General features: G+C 42.7%; 1 protein-coding gene across 1 annotated transcript in view; it reads left to right on the forward strand.

The window, feature by feature from the left end:
- LOC309859554 (uncharacterized protein) overlaps positions 1 to 25584 on the forward strand; it is a 367688-nt gene that overhangs the window by 339736 nt on the left and 2368 nt on the right. The gene's annotated exons all lie outside the window — the stretch shown is intronic.

The raw sequence follows: 25584 nt of genomic DNA on the forward strand, positions 1-25584 counted from the left end.
CAGGTCATGATCTCAGGGTTGTGCGATCGAGCCCCTCATTGGACTCCACCCTCAGCAGAGTCTGCTTGAAATTCCCTCTCCCTCTGCCCCTCCCATTCTTGCTTTCTCTCTCTAAAATAAATAAATAAATATTTTTTAAAAATTCATACTTTTACGGGTGAAAAATGACATCTCAGTGTTAATTTGCATGTTTGCAAATTTGCATGTTAATTTCCATGTTTACTACTGAGCTTGAGGATTTTTTTTAATACTCATTCTTCTTGAAGTGGATGCGTTGTAGACAAGAGACTATAAGCATAATATCTCCATGATAATCACCATTCATTACTTCTGCTTACTCAGGTGGGACCAAAAAAAATGTGGCTTAGGCTATTAACTCTGATGCAATCTGGGATCCACTGTTGCATTTGGCAATCACTGTGTTTGGGCAGAGGCTTCACATCTGTCTGGATAACTGCCAAAAAGAAGTGTCTCATCCCTGAGTTTCATCTTCTCCCTTTGGGTCTTTTTAGCCTGAGATATGGGCTTCTGTGGATACTATTTCTCTCTTCATGAAGGTGGCAAAAACTGTGCCAACAAAGACTTCCTTTCTGACCACTTAAAAATTCATTCTAAAAGCAAAGAGGAAATCCTCAGACATTTTACTGCTTTGTAAAGAAACGCCAGCAGATGACTAAGAGCAGACATGTGTATGGTGGGAAATCATTACTCACAGCAGGCTCCTAGTGTCCAACTTGTTCTCTAGTATTACATATTAGAGTGATCAAGCTCGAGAAATAATATTTCTGACCAGGATGGGTGGGAGCCTGGAGGTTGGACAGTTTCTGCCTGTTCCCTGAAACAAAGCTTTGTCAGGAATCTTGTTCACCATCTGTTCCTGTTGCTCCCCAACCCCCATATGGGTTTGCAACTGGCAGCAGCTTGCTGACTAAAGACTAAGAAGTGTCTTCATCGAAGAAGCCAAGGTGTTGGGTTGAATAAGACACAATGAGGGAAGAAGTTGTATTTTCTTTATTAATATGACACCCACATGCACATGTGTGCACGCGCGCACGCATACACACACACACACACACACACACACACACATACACTCTGCCTGGAAGACACCACGTGCCCCAAACTCTACTTAGAGTGAAGGAATGAAAAGTACATGGACTTATCGTTCAATACGGCCATTCTCTCACTGACCTGTCATATGGTGCGAGTTCCATTACTGGCACAGCTGGTGTGAAGCTCCCCGGCTCATCGAATGATTGAATTACTGAGTTCTCCATGATGACAGTGGAAAGGTGAGGCTCCAGCCTGGCTAAAAGAATGAAAGTGGGGTGGTTTACTGCCCAGGGATGAAGGCTAATTGGTGGGCTGGTTCAGAAGGGCTCATAAGATGATGACATTTACTGCTTTTGCTGTGATGGAGAAAGTGGGCATCAGCTGTATGAGTGAGAAATTTCTAATGTGCAGAGACTGCTGGTATGACTGTCTGGGGTGACTCAAGGTGACCAAGCATACAAAAGGTGATTTATTTATTTATTTGACAAACAGATCACAAGTAGGGAGAGAGAGAGAAGCAGGCTCCCCGTTGAGCAGAGAGCCCGATGCGGGGGTTGATCCCAAGACCCTGAGATCATGATCTGAGCTGAAGGCAGAGGCTTAATCCACTGAACCACTTGGGCACCCCCAAAAGGTGCTTTATAAAAGCAAAGTCTTTACTCATTTACATGGAGGAATGCAATTGAATTACATGGCCAGAATGATCTCTCTGTCCGTAAAGGCCCATTGGGAAGCCAAATTATCATCTGAAAAGTTGTTCTCCAAAGTTAAAGAAGGATATGTTGGGCAGAGACAGAAGCACTTGGGAAACAAAGCCATGAGAGAGCTTCTCCTGTTGAAAAAGCTACAGTCACTCAAGCACTGTTGGTAGGTGAAGGACCAGGCTCGACATGGCAGGGGATGAAACTGAGGGGGATAAGGAGGAACCAGATCCTGAATGATATATACAGTGTTCAAAAAGCTGGAGTTCCCAGCTCCCCTTCTCACAGAAAGAAATTCCTTTATTTATATCTATCTGCTATAAAAGCAATACATGTTCATGACAAGAAACAACAGTAAGAAGCAAAAAGAACACAAAAATGGCCAACCATGTCTTCCAACCATGTCTTCCAACCCAGGAAGACTAATCTTACACCTTGATACTTGTTCTTCAATGATGAATGATAAAATAGTACTTTCTGATTAGCATTTGTACTTAACAATATATCCCATAAAAATATATTTTTATGTCAGTTTATATATTTCTGTAACGTTTTGTAAAATGAGACAATGTATTCTATTTTATGTATGACTCAGCATGAGTGGCGATCATTTAAATCATGACAGCTTTTTCCTAATATAAGTAATGCTGAGAGGAATCACCTTTTGCATAGGTTTTCAGCAAATGATTGTGATTTCCATTGGATTAATTTCCATGAACAAAGCTTGTGTGTCACAAGGCATGAACAGAGTTTGGACTTTTTGTCTTATCCGTATCTCTTCAGTGTTTTCTCTAAAATATCCTCATCATCCATTCTGAAAGCTGAGTCCAAAGTGGCTATCCAGGTATAACATTATTTTAAAGTCTTGGGTTTCCACTTAAAGTTTTATGTAACTTACATGTAAACTCCATGTTATATACACAATTAAAATGTTTTCCCTCCCAAATCTTTGACCAAATTGTAGCTTCTGGAAGACATTTGGTGTTTGTTTCTTGGCTTCCTGTAGTCTTGGCACAACTCTTTATGCACTGGGGAAGTGTACCCCAATATTAGAAGCTTGGTGGGGACACTGAGCAGACCCCAAAGCATGTCCATTGGACAGTGATGTGATCAGGTGGTTGGACTGGCCAGCAGAGAGAGGAACAAGAAGGCCCTGGGATGGGAGGCTTGGACAGAGGGTTCCCACAAGAGTAAAGGAGTTGAAGTGGCCACATGGGAGTTGAGAAGACAGATGGGAAGAAAGAGGGAGATGCCATTGTCAGGCTTTACCTAACTGGTCACTAAGAACAAGGGACAGTGAGGAATGTGAGATGACAGGTGTGTTTCCTTCCTTTAATTTGACAAATGACCAAATGAGAATTATGTTCCCATCATATTTCTAGTTTTGCTTTGACCAAAAGAAAGCTCCTAGGTCAGTTCATGGTCAGTACCAGTATTTGTATTGTTTGTTGTGGTGGTTGATGTCCCTGGTTTTAATTTTTTGTTTCTGGAAGACATCTCTGATACATAGTTGAAACTAGGCAGCTCTCAGTATGTAGGTAAATAACAAATGAGTACAAACTGGGTGTTAATCTGGACAAGTCCTCCACGCATGACTTGAACCCAAAGGGAGAGGAACAACCAAGCATTTGAAGTAAAGCCAAGTTTAATGAAGGGTGGGGGTTGTTGTGATGGAGTGGACAGACCCCTAATCTCAGATAAACTGGTTTGACTTTTTTTTTTTTTTTTTAAGATGTATTTATTTATTTTAGAGCGAGTGTGAGCGGGTCAAGGGGGTGTGGGCAGAAAGAGTGATCGCCAGCAGGCTGCATGCTGGATCCCATGAACCTGAGATCGGCACCTGAGGGAAAACCAAGAGTCAGATGCTTAACCGACTGTGCCACCCAGGCAGTGCTGGTTTGAAGCTTTTAAAGTTTTGAAACCTGATTCAGCCCTGCAACTCTTTCTTCTTTCCTCCCTGCTAACCAAATAGCCAGTTTCGCTAATTTTTGACACTTCAAAATATATCAGCTAAGCTCTCTGGAAATCTGCCTTTAATCATGATCTTAGCTTATTTTAAATAGAAACTGTAAATTAGTGACTGGAAATGTGCAGATTTCCTTTTATTTGATTTGATTCTCATGGGGGCAGCCCTCTTATTTACTTGTGTTTTTGTAATCTTCATCTTTTTATTTTCTCTTCTCTTTCCTTATATCTGGAGACGGAAAGCAAGGCTCCTGCTTGTCGCCAGGGCACTTGAAGCCTGGGACATGGGGAAGCAGCTGCTTGTCCTGAGGCGGGCATTGGATCTTCCTTCTTTATTTCCTTTTATTAAAAAAAAAAATGTTTTTCCCCTTCCTTAATGTTATCCTGGATTTTATTTTCAAAATTGCAAAAAGTAAATTGGATTTCCTCCAGTGAGCATGCGAAAGATGATTGCGTGGTTCCCTCCCCTCCCTCTTTCCCCAATTTCTTAGGATGTTTGCCCTGCTTTCCCTTGGATATTTCAATTTCTGTTTTGTTTTGTTTTGTTTTTCCTGAGGAGGAGATGGGCCACGCCATTTTTAAGAACTCTGCATTTAACCCTAAAGAAAAGTCGATCCCAGTCACTCTGGTTTCTATGTGTTTCCCCTTCACCTGTTTTGGATTTGCTGGGCTCCTTTGGGCAGAATTGTTGTGATACCTGATACTTGCCTTTAGTCATGTCTATTGGTTCAACTGGGGAAAATCAGCAGCTTATTGGTTGTAAATAGGATGTCTGTGTCTTGTCCCTGAGTACTAAAGAGATTATTCTAGAAAGGGTTGAAGTCACTGCTCAGATGATCTATATCCTGATGACCACGTGATCTATGTATGGATATACTGATACCTACAAATGAAGAACTCCTTATGTCTTTCAAAGGCTTCCAGGAGAGTGGGCAGCTCATTAGCTACCAAAGTGAAATATCTTAATTATAGCCTTTGACCAGCCCAAGACAGTGTCAACATTTTGTGAGAAAATATTCGGAAATTCTGTTATCTTTTGAGTCTGTCATAAAACTTCGTTCCCTGGTATTTTGCTTCTGTTCATTTGGTCATGTCTCTCTCCGGGGTGAAGGGACTAAACTTATAATAAATATAACAAATTTAAAAATATAAGGGAAGCAATTTGTCCTGGTTAGGGTGGTATATACTTACTACAAAGATCTCTGTGGGGCTCTGTTTTTAAATTCATCTTTCAGTTATTTAATTTCTTAAGACCATGGATAAACACTGCATGAATCACTAAATCTAAATATTGCCTTGTTACAAAGGCTTTCATTAGGAGGATTCCAGATCACATGGAAAGAATTAAACATAATTCCAAATTATTACAAAAAAAAAAAAAAAAAACCACCCACAAGCCTCCAGTCATCTGGAGCATTCCCTGACCAAGCAAAAAAGCATTCCAAGCTCCTTCTTGAGAGCTGAAGCACACACACTGGTTGGTCTCCTTCAAGGTCAATCACAGGTAAATACAGGTTTAGGTTGTGTCTGCACCAGTGAATGTTGGATGTTGATTCAAAGGACCTCTAGAGATACCAGTTCAAAGGAGAGAAACAGGTTTTGGAAAATCTAAGGAAGTCCTGTTTTTTTCTGAGACAGCGTCAGCGTGTGGAATATTGGCTAGACCCAAAGAGGGTGTCCCCGTCACCAGGTGGGAGGATGAGGGACAGTAATCAACTGGAAGGTGAAGACGGAAAAGGCTGTGAGATTTCTTTGGCTTTATGAGGGTCTAGAGGTGAGCGCTGTCACCAGGCTTTCCCGATGGCAAGTGTTTGGCAATTGATGCCCTAATGTTGCAATAAATCTCCAGAAGTACTAAGCAAGGCCACGTGTTATTATTAAAGCTAATTAAATCACTCTGGATTACAGTTTGTCCAGGGTGTTACCTACCAGAATGATCGGCATAAAGCCTGGAGAAAACAAACAGATGAAGACTGGTGAGGCAAGGAGTTTTACTGAATTTTTTTTTCACTTTAAAAACAAGCTTTCCCCCAATATCAGAAATTATTATTAAGTCTCACTATGCTTTGAATCTTACTAGTACTGCACACCGGCAGACGGACCCATGTTTGCTGTGAGGAAGCAGGGATGGATTTCCTTGTCTCATGGTTTTTTTTTTTTTCCTTGAATCGCAATTGCCAAAGTAATTAAGCAAGAGGTTAATGGCCATCAAATGTCCTGCTGCATTATAGTCACAGCTTCGATATGAAATAGCTTTTCTCTTTTGCATCTCAATATGGCAAAATCATTGGAGGGATGGGCAGAGAGCAGATTGGTTTTCCAGGCTCTAAACAATAACTACATAATGGTCTGAAATGAAAATGCAAGTTAAATATCATCATTTGAACAAAAAAGGGAGATGTAATGAACCCAGAGGCATCATCCAGAGAAAAAGTAATTTAAAACGTTCACTTAAAATATACCCAGTTTGGGGAGGAAATGAGCAGAAAAAGGCTTATGGAGCAAGCACATTTGAAAGTTATGTTGTATTAGATTTTATATATGTGTGTGTGCATGTGTGTGTGTGTGTGTGTGTGTGTGTGTGTGTATGTATATATATTTATATGTAATAGGTCTATATAGATAGATAAAATGTGTTGTAAAAGGACAAGTTGGCAAAATGAATGAAATGGAGAATGGGATTAATCAAATTAATTTTTATGATCTGTGCAGCTTGCCGTATAATTCACTTTGCGGGATTATGGCATGGGGGAAAGGTTTGAAACGAATTGTTGTGTTCTGCAAAGCCTGTGATGATGGTTAATTTTATGTGTTAACCTGGCTAAGCCATAGCACCCAGTTACTGAATCAAATGCTAGCCTAAGCGTTGCTATGAAGGAGTTTTTTGGACATTGCTAATATCTACAGTTAAGTGACTTTAAGTAAAGATTACCCTTGATAGTGTGGGTGGATCTCATCCAATCAGTTGAAGGTCTCACAAGCAAAATCTGAGGTTCCCCAGAGATGAAATTTTGCCTCAAAAGTTGAGCATCAGTTCCTCCCAGAGTTTCCAGCCTGCTGGCCCTATGGATTTCAGACTTGCCAGACCTCACAACTGCTTGAGCCAATTTCTTAAAATAAATCTCTGTAAATTCTGTACATACATATATTTATGTCTACCTTCTGTTTCCTTAGAAAACCCTGGTTGATACAGTCTCAGGTAGCCTTCTATACACCAGATAATCTAATCTTCCTTGTACATTTCCTGATTTGAATCTGAATTTTCAAAGACCTCACTGGATTCATATTTAAATAATTTTAAATTCATTTAAACCCAAATATGAAAATGTGGATGGAATTCTGAAGAGCGGTTTTATCAGGAGGGAAAATAGCTGAGATAACACAATGCCATTCCATATTGTACTTTTTCTTCAAAGATGCAAATTTGGGATTTCTTTTTCCCCTCAAGGCTTTCTTTCTGATATAGAAATGGAGGGCAGGCATTTTTATGGTGATGCCATGCAGGCAACTCTTAGACTTCTGTGCACCTTTTAAGAGAAATATGGTATGGTCAAAAGCAAATAGGTAGGAAGCCAGGAGTTTTGACTTCTGCTAGGGGTTTTGAGTTCTTTGGTAGGAGGCATTACATGAAAATTGTTTCTCTACTCACAAAACTTCTGACAGCAAATGTGTGGGGTCTCCACACCAAGCAGTTCTCCAGATTCTATGGGGACACCAACTGGGTGTGCTCAAATTTAGTTCAATTCTGACATTCACTGCTCAGAGTAGTGCAGTCCGCACAGGTTAATGGTTCAGTCCCACAAGACTGCCCCTCACTTCAGATCCCAACTGCTAATACTGGGTACCCAGGTGACCCACACTTCCGTCTGACTTGGCTACAAACTGGGAATTCCTATGAACACCCCCCGCCCTGCAGTTTCCATAATTTGCTATAACAGCTCACAGAAGCCAGGGAAAGACTTTATTTATGATTACCAGTCAATTACAGAGACTATTACAAAGGATACAAATGAAAAGCCAGAGAGTGAGGGGAGCAGAGGGTGAGGACCCCATGGAGTTTGGGATGCAGCACCCTCTCAGCTCAAGGATGCATAAATCAACCGAGAAGCTCCCCAAAGCTGTGCTGGTAGGGTTTTTATGGAGATTCTACTATGTAGGCGTGGTTGATAAGATCGAGCACTGGTGATTCTCTCGATCTCCAGCTCCTCCAGCCCTGATGAATTTCAGCAGAAAAGGAATGTATGGGCAGGACATCAGGAGGCAAAATGGGAAAGCTGGAAACTTACACTCGGAGTATGGCCTGGAGCAGGGGGCTTTGGGCAGCCAGAACCAGTGGTCACCCACAATTCCAGCCTGGTTAGCATTCCCGGATGCCCACTGGTTCTGGGGTTTCGGATGTGAGCTCTTGTCCCTGGGCCTGGTACATTTGGGGCCTTGCCGCATTTTGTTTCTCTTGCTCCTGCTCCCGAATCACAGCACCTGAGTAGCTGAGTTTAAGTAAACCTTCTGCTGCCTCAGGGGCAGTGGGAGCAAGTGAGTAGACTTTGGGGCTTGACTTTACAGCAAGAAGTCCTTGCATCGCACCAGTCCTCAAAGAAAAGCATTGGAAAAAAGCGAAGAAAAATCGCCAAACTTGCCCCCACTAGGGCTATATTACTGCATTTAATCTTCATAGCTGCTATTATCAGACGCATTTTACAGATGAAGCCATTGAAATTCAGAAAGGTTATGTGCCTTGTCTGTGGCCACACAGCTGAAGAGTAGATTTTAAAAAGGTGAATTTGAACCCAGATCTGTTTGAATTCAAACCCCCAAGTACCAAACCACTCCAACAATTGCAATCTTAATTTTCATTCAGTATTTTTAGGGAGACCTTTATATGATTAAAACTTCTCCTAGTCTGTGAAACAATCTCAAACTCAGACAGCTAATCTTCTAAAGGTTTCCAACTATTTTTCAACTTGGCAATGGCAACTACTCACCCCATAGTTTAGAAAATCTCTTAACATTCAGCTGAGGATGTGTATGTATTTTTTGTTTGTGGATTAGAAGTGTTCTGTACATTGCTGAGTCACCTCTTTGGTGTTTATCCAATGCTCAGGGCTTGCCAGTACGGTGAGATGAGATTAGAAGCTGTAAATCCAAGTCTAACCATATGCACCCCAGAAAACTGAGTCATCGCAGGAAGGCTCCCTAAAGCCCCTTCCTCCTCTTCTCTCGCTGTACTTTTATTGGATGTCTGCAAAATCCCAGGATTAAGTGACTCTCTCGAGCAGGTCTGAAAATGCACCAGATGGAGACAGTTATGTTTAAAATGAATTCCCCTGATTTATAAAATAGTGTTAATTAAAAAAGAAGAAAAACCCACTCTGCATTTGGCCACCGGGTGATTTTGCCTCCCATTTGCTCATCCCTGGGTTTTTGGAATTGAGTACAAGGCAGGTGACACCTTTGTACTCCTATACAGAGTGGGCGCACTCTGCAGGGTTTACGCTCTGAGGAGGCCCGAAGCTTCGCCCTGCCCACCTCTGAGAGGACAGCCTCATGTCCACACATCTCTGCCTGATCGAGTGTTCATATTTCCAACCTGGAGGGTGACTGCCCCGCCCACGTCTCAGTTTGGTTCAGAGCAGAGCCCAGCAGTGAACTCACCTCACGGCTGTGTCACTATAGGAGGTTCCCATGAGTGTCCCCTGCTGTTGTGCTTCCCGAAGCCAATTTCACGGGCCCCTGGTATCCAAATCATGGGGTGTTTGTTAAAATGCAGCTGTCCAGGCTGGCCAGTACAGTGTCATCAGAATCCTGCCTCAGTGCCAAGTTCCCTGGGGGTGATTTGATACCCAGGAGAGTTTCAGAATGATTGCTGCTCCCGAGTCAGTGAAGCTCTCCTTGACTTGCCATCCAGCCAGTCTCTCTCAGGCTGAGCTGAAATGTATTATTTTAGGGTAATTTTGCTAGGATATGAATGCTTAAGGATTCCCTTTAAACTTTTTTTTTCCCTTTGAATCCAGTTCTGCAGAGCTAAGGGAATGATCTGAGTTCATGTAATTATCTAGAAGTCAGCCTCCCGTGCTTTCCTTGGAGATGGATGTGGGTGAAACTGTGAGTAGAAAACCCACTCCACCTCCAAGTGGCTCTCCGGCAGATGTAAGCATTCTGCTGGAAATCCCACACCTTTGTGGTGGACAGCATGACTGTCACTCCCATTGAGCATGGGCTGTGACGTCCCTTCTCTAGGGAACTTCCTTCCTTTACCTTTTTGCAGCAGTCTGAGCCTCCTCGGCTCCTAAAAGCCCCAGTTGAGCAGTTTGTGTGTAATCCTCTTATTTGTTTAATAGGAGATTCCGTTTATTTCAATGTAATATACATGGGTTATGTCTCTACTATGGGTCAGCAGCATGCAGGGCTTGGGGGAGGGGGCGGGGGAAGAGGACGACTGAATAGATACAAAGGTAATAAAAAGAGGCCTCTGCTGCCTGGGAGCTGCCCACTGACTGAGGGAGACATTGTTGCACAACTGAGCACAGCACAAAGAAATAGAGAAAGCGCTAGGTGGAGATACAAGCAAATTGGAGGGGGTTTCATTCACAGAGGAGGGAGGGCTGCTCAGCGGCAGGGCTGTCACTGTGGGGCAGGGTGGAAGAAGTTGACCAGAAGTCAAAGGGATTGTCAAGGGAGCAGGGGGAATGACCAATATGGCAAAAGCTCTGTGCATAAAAGATGTCACTCTGCTTTTTTGTCCCAGGTTGTAGCTTATACATCTGAAGACAGTAGGACAAATGGGCTTTGAAAAGCTCAGTGTCTGGAACCCAGGTTGTTAAGTGAATACTATTTGGTGTGCAGCCAGCTGTGTTCACCAGAGCCCTGGGCCAGCTGGTCTCAGTTCTTTTCTGTCATTGTCATCAGCAGCCAGCATGCTGTCCACAAATTCCAAGTGTGACAAATGGGGCAAGTTTAGTGACACCCTGGCTTAACCCTCTCATTTGCCAGAAATCAAACTAGTCATCTAAAACTCACACGGTGCACAAGTACTGAGTGTGCTTGGGATCGGGAAGGCAGGAAGTGCTCTGGGGTTGCAGAAGCAGCGTGGACTCATCTCTGCTTCTGGAGCCTGGGGAGTGAGAATGACACATGGTCATTCCACACATGGTCTTTCATTTACAGTGATACCTTAAACCTCTAGTTGCTAGGCACTGGTCAGATTTCCTCTCACTTTTTGGGACTTGTATGCTCTACCTTTTGTAGTTAAGTTTCTTGGTCCATTTCTAACTCCTTTGATGGTACACAGTGCGTTAATGCACAGATGTGAAAATTCCATGATCTTGTCTATCTGGAAAGAAACCAAAACACACACCAGCCTACATAGAAATCCACTTCTGCAGCCCTAGCAATCACACTATCACATGTTGATTGGAGTTGACTCTTTAACCTTGCGATGTATTTGAGCTAGACAAGATATCCTACCTGTGTGCTCACTGTTGCCAGTACCAAGCATTTACAAACATTACAATATACTTGTTTCAGTGAAGAACATTTTGACTGTGAGGAACAGGGAACTAACTAAAACTTACTCAAGTTAAAAAATGAGGCCCTTAGGTGCCTGGGTGGCTCATAAATCCTCTGTCTTTGGCTCAGGTCCTGATCTTGGGGTCCTGGGATTGAGCCCCGCATCGGGCTCTCTCCTCAGCGGGGAGCCTGCTTCCTCCTCTCTCTCTGTCTCCCTCTCTACCTACTTGTGATCCATTTCTCTGTCAAATAAATAAATAAAATCTTTAAAAAAATGAGAGCCTTAACTAGGAATAGAAGTAAATCAACTAAACTTAGTAAAGACAATATATGAAAAGGGTACAGCTTACATCATAATTGTGAAAGACTGAGAGCTTTTCCTCTAAGATCAGAAGTAAGATAAGGATGTTTGCTTTTGCCATTTCTGTTTAACATAAGTCAACTATAAGTTCTAGCCAGAAATATTAGTCAAAAAAAGAAATAATAGCCATTGAGATTGGACAGGAAGAAGTAAAAGTGTCTGTTTATAGGCAACATAAGTTTATGTGAGAAAAACCAGACAGATTGCACCCACACACACCTGTTACAGGTAATAAGCAAGTTCAATCAAGCTGCAAGATACAAAATCAACACATTAAAAAATCAGGTGCATTTTTGTATCCTATTAATGAACAACCCATGAAGGAAATGGAGAGAATAATTTCATTTACAATGCCACCAAAAAGAATAAAATTCTTAGGAATAAACTTGGAACCAAGGAGATGAAAGTTGTACAACTGAAAACTACAAAACTTTGCTGAAGGATATTAAAGAAGACACAGATGAGTGGAAAGACATCCCATGTTAATGGATTCAAAGACTTAATATTGCTCAGAGGTCAGTAGTACCCCAGGCACTCTACACATTTAGTGTAATTCCTATTGAAATCCCAAGGGTGAGTTTTTATTTGTTTGTTTTACCTTTTTTTTTTAAATTAGAAAAATGTATTCTAAAATTCATATGGAATCTCAAGGAATCTTAAATAAATAGTCAGAGGTAGTGAAGAAGAACAAAGTTGGAAGTCTCACACATTCTGATTTTAAAAAATCATTTTGCAAAGCTGATTTCTTACAAAGTTTCAGTAATCAAAATAGTGTGGCACTGGTACAAAGACAAACATATAAACCAGTGTAGTAGAATAGAGAGCCTAGAAATCAACCCCATGTGTATGGTCAAATGATTTTCAGCAAAGCTACTAAGACCATTCAGTGAGGGAAATGAAGTCTTTTCAAGAAATACTGTTGAGAAAACTGGATATCCATGTGCAAAAAGATGAAGTTGGATCCTTGTCTTACACTGTATACAAAAATTAATCAAGGGGATCAAAGACCTAAATGTAAGAGCTAAAACTGTAATGCTTTTACAAGAAAACATATGGGAAAACTTCATGATGTTGGATTTGGTAATGATTTCTTGGATATGATACCACAGCAAAGGCAACAAAAGAAAAAATAAATAATACTATATCAAAATAAACAATTTTTTTGCATCAAAGAACATAATTGACAGAGTGAAAGGCAACATATGGAGTGGGAGAAAATATTTGCAAATCATGTGTCTTACAAGGGGTTAATATCTATGATGTATAAGCAACTCCTACAATTCAACAATAATAAAAGAACAAACAACTCAATCAAAAAATGGGCCAAGGACTTGAAGAGACATTTCTCCCAAGAAGATACATACCTGGCCAAAAACACATGACAAGATGTTCAATATCACCAATCACTAGAGAAATTAACATCAAAACCATAATGAGGCACCACCTCACACAGACTAGGATGACTACTATCAGAAGAAGAACACAACTGTTGGTGAGATGTGGAGAAATTGGAACCCTGGTGCACTCTTGATGGATATGTAAAGTGGTGCAGCCACCGTGGAAGAAAATGGTATGGTGACTCCTCAAAAAATTAAAAATAGAAATATCATAAGATTCAGCAATTCTACTTCTGAGTATACACCTAAAAGAATTGAAAGCAGGATCTAAAAAAGATATTTGTACGTCCCTGTTCATAGCAGCATTATTCACAATAGCCAAAAGGTGAAGCAAGGCCAATGTCCATGGATGGACAGATGAATGCAGGCATATGCAAGTCATAGAACACGATTCAACCTCGAATGGAAAGGAAGGGAATGCGGACACATGCCGCAACGTGGATGAACCTTGAAGACATGGTGGTCTGTGAAATAGCCAGTTACGAAAAGACAAATACTTGATCATGCCACTTACATAGAGTTCTTGGAGTAGTCGGAACCACAGACAGAAATAGAATGGTGGCTGCCAAGGCCTGGGTGGAGGAGGAGATGGGAAGTTGTGTTATGAGCGCTGTTTCAGTTCTGGAGATGTTGGTGGTAAGAGTTGCACAACTGTGTGAATGGACTTAATGCCAGTGAACTACACACTTCAGAATGGTCAAGATGGCATATTTTATGTGTTTTTTACAACAATTAAACAATTAATATGAGCTTTACTTAATACAGAATTCAGGAATAGATGTGGGCTTTCAAACAATGGCCTTGGGAATTTGAATCTCTCAACCCTACTTCCTCTGTGTTGCTTATTCTCAGGGTGGTTCTTGCTATCCCAGCAGCTAAACTGGCCAGTGGCATCCGTGAGCTTACATGGTCCTCCTATCAGCCAGTCTTAAGTGTATAAAATATCATGGGAGGACTGTGATTGGTTCTGCTTGGACCACATGACTGTCTTTGTGCCCAATCATGGAGGGCAGGGAAAGTAGACCTGAGTTACCCCTGTCACTATGGAGCAGGTGAGGCTGTGGAGCACCCAAGATCATCAGGTAGCAAGAAAGGATGTTCCCCAAAGAAGGGGTGTTGGATAGACAACCCATGACCTCTTAACGTCTGGGCTCTATCTTTCAAAATCATTTTCACTGTTTGAAGCAGGGCACGAGCTCTTTGCCTGAGTTACGGAGATTAACTTAACTTTTTTCCAGTTCCATGCTCCTTTTTTTTTTTTTTGCAAGTGATCACAGCCGTCCAGATGGTCTCCAGGTTCACAGCATACCTGCCTCCCAGAGAGGAGAGGTTTCTACCCCAAGTCCCTGCCTTGGCTTTGAAATTGGGTGTGGCTCTAAACAGGACAAGACAGGCACTTTACTGATGGTCTGATTGATTTTTCAGCTCCAGTCCTGTTAACCTAATGCTACCTCTTGGGACATTGAATGATGCCCACCAGAGTCCTACATCTACCCACTTAATTTCTGTTTGAGAGATTTATGTGTGAGGTTGGATACATTATTACCCTTGTGGAGACAGTTAGCAGTGTTTGTGAATTAAGATTGATTACATGAGCTGCCACCTACACAAATTGCTTAAAAGTCGTTAATTTGTGGCTGGCATTAACATGTTTGATGGATGTCATCAGATACAAATCGGGAAGGACTCTCAGCTCATTTCAGGGACAATGGGGGTCTGTTGCTCCTAGCATTTCTGCATGATGGATTACCCTGCAAGTTTTCCCCACGTGTGGTCCCCTCTACTCTCCACTTTCCAGGAACCTGAAGAACTGGTTTAAAATATAGGTTCCTGAGATTTACCCAGATAAATGGAATCAGACTCTCTGGGGATGGAACCCAGGAGTCTATATTTTTTATCAAGATTTCCCAGTGGAGTTTGAGGGCCCTCCTCGGCAGTTTCCATATACTGTTCTGTGGCTGTTTCACAGGGTAGCATAGCAAGACGCCAGTGGAAGATTTTTTTCATACACGGAGGGACCAAGAAATTGTTTGGCTGAGTGCATAGCCCAGCAATTGCAAAATCACGGAATGAGGAAGAGCAGAGCTTTGTGGCATTTGCTTTTTCTCTGTTGTCTATAGCTCAAAAAATCCTTATGCCAAAGTGGCACATTTTGGGGTGGTATATTCTGGCCTTCAGCAAGGGCTCTCTGTCGCTCTCTCTCAGTCCCATCTCTTGGATTGTCTCTCTCTCTCTACTCCTTATGACCAGAGACAATCTGGTGAGCATCACTCCCATTCCCTGCTTCCTAAAAGACTGTGCTTGAATTGGATTTCTGGAACCGGTGACATTAAAGTACATGCCAGAGCTCATATTCTGCATGGATTTTGGACATTGGAGAGATCTTAGCAGTCATTCCAGGGTAGTGCCTCTCCACCCTCTGACTTTTTTTGTTTGTTTCAGATGCTGCCAGTCAGTCTCTGCACTTTCTCCCACCAGGCTTGGATGCAGATTCACTATCCTTTTCAGAATAATATGAGTTTTGATTGATTTACAGTGAAGCTTATTTATACCCTAGATCTAATCAAACTTCAGCATTCACTTTTGGAGAAGTGTAGGCTCAGGGAGGAAAGGTAACTCGCTCAAGGCCCATGCAGGGTCTGGGAATACCAGTACCCTGGCTGGAAGCAGAGGTTTTTTCCTTGCTTTAGTGAACAGTGAGTGTTTAATCATAGTTTCCAGAAATGTTGGAATTGGAGCATACATTTTAACAGCTAAAATATAAATTTGCCTATATGAATGAAGATTCCTTAAGTGTTATGGGAATTGTGAAGGACTGGGTATGTAAATAAACCATTCTTTTTTTTTTTTTTAAGATTTTTATTTATGTATTTGACAGAGATCACAAGTAGAGAGGCAGGCAGAGAGAGAGGAAGGGAAGCAGGCTCCCTGATGAGCAGGGAGCCGGATGTGGGGCTTGATCCCAAGACTCTGAGATCATGATCTGAGCTGAAGGGAGAGGCTTTAACCCACTGAACCACCCAGGCACCCCTAAACAAGCCATTCTTAAGTGACAAGTCTGAACACTGACAATCTGCTGGCTCCCAAGAATAGTTAGCAGGTTAGTAGATCCCACACTACCTCTATATTAGAGACTAGCCAGTGGTTCATGTAATTTGCAAAAGAAGGGGGCATGAGATACCTTTATTTGCAAATACTCAAGTACCTGACATTTACAAAGAATAGAGTACCTATCACTTGGTTGAACCCTCATCAGCCACGCCATAGGCCAACATCCCCTAATGGGTACATTTGCTATTATTCCGATTGAATTTACAGTTCTCATGCTGGGGAGCTAGCTGCTTTGTTATAGTCAGTAACCAAAAAAGATATAGTGTCCTGTCCAAAATGGTAAAATGGCCGAGTTAACAGCAAAAATCAGAGGTCCATAGAAAGACCTTTTGTTCCTAATGCAATCCAACGGGCTTTCAGCTGTCATATGGAATGCTGCTTTGTCTACTCTCCATCAACATCAGACATCAAAAGGCGGACTTTAGAACAAATCAGTGGAGGGGAGCCCTGTTGCGGGTGGCAAGAAGTTGGGCATCCTTCCCTATGCCTGGTATCAGCGCCTCAGCGGACAGCAGTTCTTCCTCCTCATCTAATCTCTTCCCCCACTCTCCCACTCTCCGTAGCTGTTACTTCTTGGCCAACCCCTCAAGCTGGATTAATTTACAACTTTAATCATGTGGTAAAGAACCTGGAGTTATTTTGCCTGGAGAAGGTGTATAAAGTAGGTTACATGGTTTTCTCTGGTGCTTCCCCTGTAAGCAGCCCGTCTGCTTACTCATTGCTGCTGTTGGGATTTTAGCCTTTGCATTGGAAAGTGCTCACATTAATTTGAAATTCAGGGATAATTAAGTATATAGAAGGCATGTTTGTTGCTTTTTGAGTTAAAGTAGTAAGAAGAAGAGAACATGGGAAAACAGGGAGAAATGTTCTAGAAAATGAATTCAAAGTAGATCTAAAGATTCTGTGGGGATAGGGGGCACCTGGCTGGCTCAGTCAGTAGAGCATGCAACTCTTAATGTTGAGGTCATGAGTTCAAGCCCCATGTAGTGCATAGAGATTACCTAAAGAAAGTATTAACTCCTTGCCCCCAAATTCTGCAGGGATATCAAATACAGTTTCCTAAGGCAACTTCTGAATAAGAAAAATAGACCAGATTACATCAATTTTGAAAAAGAATCTTCTTGCCAAAGAAAATATCATTTCTGTCTTAATTTTTATTTATTCTCAGCTTTCCAATAAGATGTCATATATAGATACATACATATGTATCTCTCTATATATGTATATATGTATATATGGCATTTTATTTATATATGTATACACTGAGAGACCAACTGGGAAAAATTTGTAGGCTAAGGCAGTTAAGATTTAAGATTCACATAAGGCAGAGATATGTTAATAAATGTAAGTGGATTCTTTATTTGGGCTTGTATAAATTGGAAAGAATATAGAGTTAAAACTGGAAAACTATGCTTTTCCTTCTCTTTAGATCAAATTCAGATTTGCTCTGAATTGAGCCTCTGAGTCATCCCATAATGCATATATGAGTTCATACCTTACAAATTGCTTTCCTATCTGCTACAGCCTTGGATGTTCCCGCAATTCAAAGTGTTTATTTAATTTTCTACCTGTTCCCGATGAGGAAATAGTGTTCCAGAAAAGCTGACGTCTGTTTAGCATGAGGCAGCCAAAGCATCACCTTTGCTAGTGTTGAGTACTGAGTGAAGGGTGTAGGTTGGACACCAGCCTGGGCACAGAGGCCAAAGGCAGTAGAAACAGTCCCTAGCTCCACAGAGCCCTCAACAATGGAAGGTCATGATTTTAGGGTTCTGGGATCGAGCCCTACATCGGGCTCCTTGCTCAGTGGGGAGGCTGCTTCTCCCTCTGCCACTCCCCCTTCTTGCGTTCACTCTCTTGCTGTGTCTTTCTCTGTCAAACAAATAAAAATAAATCTTTTTGCGTTGAATCCGGGAAGATTTGTGGATTGATTCTATCTAAGAGATGGCAAATGTCCTGTAATGCCTCCCAGAGTGAAAGTCCACTTGGGGGTTGATGAGAAGCAGGACGGTTGGGATGGGGAGTTTGAGGACAGAGGGCAGAGGTCCACATGCCCAGTGGGTGGGAAGACACAAATTGTCCACTGTGGCTCAATCCACAGTTTTGTGCTTTTTGAACATTTTGATTCACTAAAAGATGAAATTAGTATAGAAATCTGTCTTTATTTTGTTCCAAACCATACAGTGGGACTAGAAATCCCTAAGAACTGGGATTTCTTTTTGATTTCGGAAAGACTAATTCTCATGGGGCCCAGCTGGATAGTTACACTCCTGGCTCTTACAGATGCTGTCAGTGAAGAAAACTTGTCTCCTTGCAAAGTTTCTTTGACATAAAAAGGCAAAAATCAATCCAAGAAGAATATTGGAAAACTCAAATCTGTCCTTTTCATTAGCATATCAGTTTGAATAATATGTATTTACAGATTGCTTTGTGATAGGACCACAAAAAAGGTTATAAATGCTATTCTTAAATTGTAATGAAATTGCTGTCCAATTTTTTGGGGTTCAATATTTCCTGAGCAGTGGGTGATAACATTCAGAAGATCAGTATGTGCAGTTTTTTCTGGGCTCTGCTGGAATGATTAATAGTTTAGACTTGATTTGAGTTGGGAAAGAGGTATAAGGCGAGATCAGTTATGGGTGAACTTGGACTTCATTACTGCAATTGCCAATGTAGCATTCTTCTCTGAACATACACGCAGGCAAAGGCTGGGGGAAGAGAGTGTGGAAGGCATGGTCTGGGCCATTGGGCTGCCCATGCACAAACAGTGCTTGCAGTAAGGATGCCCCCCCCCCTTTTTTTTTTTTTTTTAAAGAGAGCGTGCAGACATGTGCCTGCGAGTGGGGGTGGTGAGGAGAGGCAGAAGGAGAGGGAGAGAGAGAATCTTAAGCAGGCTCCACATTCAGTTCAGTTCAGCCCCACGTGGGGCTCCATCTCACGACCGTTAGATCATGATCTGAGCTGAAATCAAGAGTCCAATGCCTAACCTCCTGAGCCACCCGGCACCCCAAAGTGAAGACGCCATCTAATTGAGCCAATACTACAGTGTAAATTCCTGGCCTTCTTAGAAGCGTCTTTTGTTTATTTTTCTGCTTACAAAAGTGTATCCTCACTGCTAAAAAATTCAGGTATCATGAAATATCTGACTGGCCAAGGAGGGTTCTGTGGAATCACTCCCCTTCTCCCTCGTCTCTGAGGAAAACCACCACCAACAGTTGTACCTTCTTCTTGGAATTGTTTTTGGCTCCTTCTACCACTTATTTATTTATTAACAGAGAAAGATCAAGTAACATATTTTGAACTCAGTTTATAATTTAGTATCTCTGTGTGTTAAAACAACCTCCACCACCTCCATGGGCCTGGGCCTGCCTGGCTCTCCTGCTGTGCCTCTGGTCAGCAGCTGGCCTTGACCGTGCATCCACGGTTCCCCAGTAAGGGCTTGTACAGATACCAAAATAGCATTGTTCCAGGGGTAGTGTTTTTCTCAGAAACGGAAGCCACATAAAAGCTCTGGGCATGAGGTGGGAAGCTCGCTCAGGGTCTGGCTTGTTCTTGCCATGTGGGCCTTCTGAACTGGAATCCTGTGTGGGTGTTTTGGGGGATCTTCTTGCTCAAGGGCATTGAATGGTAACGTAGGTCAGAATATGCCTTCTGGAGTTGGCATCCATATTTCTTAACCTAACTAAGCTTCCATTTCCTTGCTTGTAAATGAAAGTAATAATAGTACCTACGTTATAAAATTGGTTTTGTGGGGATTAAATGAAATCCTTTACGTAGGGCACTAGCCCAGTGTCTGGGATGTTGTAAGTGTGACAGAGCCTCTTGCAGGCTGTGCAGGCTCAGGAGGACAGGGACTCGTTGTCTTTCTCCTTCTGTATCTCTAATGCTTGGTCCATGGAAGATTCTGGGTAAATACTTATGAAGAAATGAATTCCTACTGGTTGCCTCTGTTGTCCCCAGTGACAAGTCAGTCCTTCAACCTGAAAAGAGAATCCAGAACGGAGAGTTGGAGGGTCAGAGGAGAGTCATTAACCATTCCTCTGGAAGTACGACCTGGGTAGAAAGTCGGAGCTTGCTGTCCAAATTGGGAAGCTGCCACACGGGTCCCTCTGCTGAAGGGGGACCTCCAAGGAGGCTGGGGATGACATCTGTGGCCATCCTTCTCTCTCTTGGAGACAGTCCTGTTGGCTAGCAGGTTGACATTTAGGAAGATTTGGGTGTGTTTTGAGGAGAGAAAAGGAACAAATCAGAACCCATCCCCCCACTCCGACTTCAGCATGGTTTCCCCTCATCCCATGACGACCTTCCGACAGCAATAGCTATTGCTTCACTCCGGACTTGCAGGTCTTCAGCACATGTCTCCTCTGGTGAGCTCTGCGCGGGATCTAGAAATGCGGTCCCAGGCAGCCACGTGGACTCTGTCAATGAACCATGATCTGAAGCCGATTCCCGTGTCTGCCAGAATAAGACAGAGCACTTCCGTCCTCTGGCTGCTGATGAATCCCGCGGCTTCCTGTCAGAGCGTCCCGACAGCCAGCTCTACCCCGCTAGTCTCCTTCCCCCGGGGAATGGAAGGGCCCACTGCCCAGGACAGATACGCGCAGACTTCCGTTGTAGGGGGCCACCACCGAGTATAACGATGCTGAAGCTTATTAGCTGTTGCAGTGAGTAAGGTCTTCTGGGATTTCTTTAGCCTATAATTGGCTTTTACTGGTGTGGGTTCTGTGAGTGTCAGAAATAATGAGATGACATTTGGATCTGACACGGCGTCGTTAGAGGACTGCTAATGCAGATTAGGAACATGCATTCACAGAAGGGAGAAGAATAAATCAAAAGGGAAAATGCTTGAGGAGTCCTGAGGGTTGTGTCCAAATATATACACTTTTGGTGGATATTAACGCCAGCAATTAATAACCCATGGTTCTATCCTCCAGGGGCTTGTAGGTCCCTAGCTCATGTAACATTTCTCAGGTCTTTGAGAAACCCCTGGTGAGGGACTTTGTGAGCAAGTCTGTGCCGTGTATGGGTTTGGATGGGATGCAGGTTAGTCCAGAAGGAGCGGGAGGCAGGGCCTGTGATATCCCACCTTCCCAAAACGGGGACACCCTGAGCCCAGTTTTATATGCCTCTACACGATTCCAGTGATATTACGGTTTTCGAAAAAAAAAAATTATTTAGCAATTGGTAACAGTCATTAAATTGCTATGACTTACGTACGGGTGTGCGGCACCATTCCCCCATCCCCCTTGAGACTCTGCAAGCTATATATTTGACCACACTCAGGAACAAACGAATGCAGATGTTTGTCTCTGGCTCTAGAAATCCTCTCCTCATTCAGAGAGTTTGCACGGCTCTGCTTATTATGAAATGCCGAAGCCGCAGCGCCATTGCTCACGGACAGCAGGTGGTCAGAAGGGAGGGGAAGGGGGACAATGCTTGTGGGTTGCCTGTTGCGTGCCAACCTTTCCTACAAACAGTTGGAATGTCAACTCAGGGCTTGTAGTTTCAAACATCGTATCTTTCATCCCCAACCCCTTATCTCTAGCTGGTGTGTTTAATACCCCAATGATGGCCACGTACATCATGGTTTTGGAGACGGTGGGTTGTCTGTCAGTGCTGCCCCTGTCTGTCCCTGTCTGCCTCCATCTGTCTCAGCGTAGTTTTCTCTGTCTCTGCCCACTTTCTCTGAAACTCTCTCCTTACCTTAATTTTTTTTTTTTAACATTGAAGGGAAATATACATGCAGCAAAGTGCCCATATCATAAGTGCTCAGCTGAGCGAATTCTCAAAAACACTAATCAGCATCCTAGGAGCCCCTTCATGCCTTGTCCTGATCACTGTCTCTTCCCAAGAGCAGCCATGCCCCTGATTCCTAACAGCACAGATGCATTTGCCAGTTTCTGTGGTTTAAATAACAGGAATCCTGTGGATTCGTTTACTTGCTGTTTTGTCTGTGAGGCTTACTCACATTGTGTGTAGTTGAAAACTCATTCTCATCACTGGGCACTCTTTCCTTTTTTGCAAATACTGTGGTTTGTTTACCCATTCTGCCTCTGATGGGCACTGGGAAGTTTCCAATATGGGGCTGTTATGGGAAGTGCTCCTGGGGACATTCTGGAAGTCGTCTTCTGTTAAGCATGTGCCTCTATTTCCATGGTGCCTAATTTAGAATAAGAAATGCAAGCTTCGCTTTACTTTAATTGTAAGTTTCACCTGCCCTGCAACCATTTCAACATTCGCTGAAGTGGAGAGGGAACCTGAGCAGAGCTTAGACCATAGACTCAGGTGTATAAGAAATAGCACTGAAGTTTTAGAAATTTAAACCTAAGTTTTAGCTCCAAGTCCTCATATTGCCAGGCTAGGGGAATCCCATCTCAGTTGTGGGATTCCCCCCACACCCCTTGGTTCCTATGACCAGAGCTGGGAAAGGAAAAATTTTCCAGCCACTGTCTGTCCCTCTGCTGAGCAGCTCATCCTTCAGAATGAGGGACTGTTCTGTGCTGGGTTAGGAGCTGGAGTTGGGGGGAGCCTGGGACACTTGATGCTTCTGAGGATATCCTTTGGGGTCCTTTCTGGGTCCAAGTGTCTCTCTTCAGGATGGGGGAAGAGGGGAGGCCAGATCCCTGCTGCTCTCCTTCCACGGGAGGACCCCCCGCCACCACCCTGTTTCGTGGAGCCCCACTACCTCTTCCGCCAGCTCTGTCCAAGTTTGGGCTCAGGATTTGGAAAACAAAAGCCAAGAAGTTTTAGACTGGTGGTTTTCTGCTAGCGTATTCCTCCCCTGAAGCAATGAAACAGAGACTGCTTCAGTGGGGAAAGGCGACAAAAGAATAGAAATCATCTTAAAGTATCACAGTCTTGGCTTGATGAAGACATTGGGAACATGATGGCCATAGACACATGTGACCTGTGTGGTGACAGTTGCCATAATCTGCTGTCCATGGCCTAAAGGGTCACTAGGAACCACCTGGGGAGGGTGGTTTCTCTCTTGTGGGACTCTTCTGACCTCTCGCAGGAAGTGGGGAAAGGGTCTTGGGTGGAGAGGAGGGAGGCAGGAAAGACTGAGTGTGAAGAGACACATGGAGAGATTCTTGGGGAGAAGTCACATTATTGAAACACAGCAATTACTGATGCAGGACTGAAATGGCTGACATACTGACAATATGACAGAATGAGAGTCTTGTGTCCTAAGAGATGCCAGCAAGCTCATGTGGTGGGACAACACTCACCCCACATTCATGTCCTAGGGCTCTGGGGACAAAGTGCCACAAACTAGGTGGCTTAAAGTGACAGAAATGTATTCTTTCACAGTTCTGGTGTCTTGAAGTACAAAATCAAGGCATTGGCCTGGCCATGCTTCCTCTGAAGGCTTGAAGGAAGAAGCCTTTGTTGCCTCCTCCTGACTTCTGGTGGTTGCTCACAGTCGTTGGTGTCATTGGCTTGTGGATGCGTCACTCCAACCTCTGCTCCCATCCCCTCTATATCTGTCTGTGTCTTCTCTTTTTATAAGAATACCAGTCATGGGATTAGGGTCCACACTATTACTCCTTATCTTACCTAACAACACCTGCCAAGACTCTATTTCCAAATATAGTTTCCCCAGTCCCTCAGTGGATTGAATAATGCACACCACACTGCGGAGGTCTATCTGCTCTATTCAGTCCACCAGTTCAAACGCTGATCTCTTCTGAAAACATCCTCACAGACACACCTGAAAATAATGTTTAATCAGATATCTGGGTATCCTATGACCTGAAAAAGTTAACACATAAAATTATATGCATCATTATATAATTAAATTACTGTTTTTTAAATTACACAAGAATCTTTATTTCGACAAGTGCAGAATTAAAAAATTGACCTGAAAAGCAGGCAAAAATCAATGTTTACAAATTAGTGTAGAAATGAAACAAAATGAGGAAAACCCAAAATGTGTCCAACTCTATAAAGCTTCTTCTCTTGCAAGAAAACAGGGCTAGAACTGAAGACCCAGGTTGTTTTTTCTGCTGAAAAATGTGCAAGATAACTGAGAAAACCTGGCTGAGGTGAATGGCACAGGCCCTGGGGACTTGGTTAAGGGGCAGTTGTTGGAATCTGGTGGGAATAGTTGAAGCTGGAGGGGAGGACCTCCCAGCAAGAACTGTGGCCTTTGGTAGAGGGACCTGCACAGTGCAGAGACTGCAAGTGAGCCAGGGGACATAGATAACACAGTGTCACTTTCCTCTCTCCTTCTACTGCCTGGCAGCCATAGAGAATCAAATAGAAGAGGGGCACTGAGGGCCTCTAGCACACAGTGCAGAGTGGAGGAGGCCGGAGGGTAGAGCGGGAGGGTCAATGGAAACCATCCAGACATGGAGCGGGGCTTCCTCTGCTAGTGCGAATGTGCGCTCAAGACGGTTCACCTTACCAGCGTCCCTGGCTGAGGAGGAACAAGCCCAGAGAGTGTGAGGAAGTCCATGCCACCGAAAAGGTCCACCTGCAACTAACGAGTTACAGTTCATTACGGTGCGGTTTCTATAGGGTGATTTCTAGTTTGCAGTCAACAGAGTGAGTTTCATTCTTTCCATTGAGGAAAAAGCAATATAGACCTTTTTGAGTAGAGACTTAAAGAAAACACCAAAATCTTATGGCCACGATTGGTTGTGCCAAGAGCTGGAAGAATCCTAGAATAGAGATTGACGAAGATCCTCCAAAGATACCTGATGTGATTGTATTACATAAGGAATTCAAACCTCAGATGGACTCCAAAAATCTGAATATTTCAAATGGGTGTTAATTTAATTTAAATTATCTGGAATAATTAACTCAAAACTTCTCCTCGAATTATAGTCTCCTCCCTCCTTTTTTTGGATGAAACATCTCATTTATGAGGAGTGGAATTAAATCAATAGATCTTTCAGGAATATGCACGTTATTTTTTTCCTTTTCTCCTCTTGACAAATAAACTCAAAGGTGACATACATAGATGTGGGGTTTTTTTTTTGTAGGCATTTAAAATACATTTTTCTTGTGTAAGTCAAATGAAACATTACATATTAATTTGTACAGTAAGATTTATTGAGGTTTCTGAAGCTATTAGGAGTTTTCAAATATGTGCTTAAAAACTTCTGGGTCATTTCTGTGATTTATTGTGAGGTAATACATAAATACACATTTAGGTGCCCATTAAGAATAGATTTGAGTCCCATAATATGGAAATTACTCAGCTCTTCATACTTCATAATACATCACATTAGCTGGCAGTGTGGAGCCATTATGATATTAACATAGATTTCAGCATAATAGAAATATACTTACAGGAAGGTTAAAAGAACAAGATCTTCTAATGGCTCTTTGAGCCACTTGGAACAAGGTAATGCTTTGTTGGCATATTTGTAAAAATCTGAATAATAAGATGGTAAGATTTTTAAAATATTAATTTCTGAGTACTATTTTAAAATACCATTTCTTGTAAAATAATAAAAAGCGTAAGCATTCGAAATAGTCAGATGAG

The sequence above is a fragment of the Mustela nivalis genome, assembly GCF_964662115.1.
Source record: "Mustela nivalis genome assembly, chromosome: 2".
In the NCBI taxonomy this organism is placed as follows: domain Eukaryota; kingdom Metazoa; phylum Chordata; class Mammalia; order Carnivora; family Mustelidae; genus Mustela; species Mustela nivalis.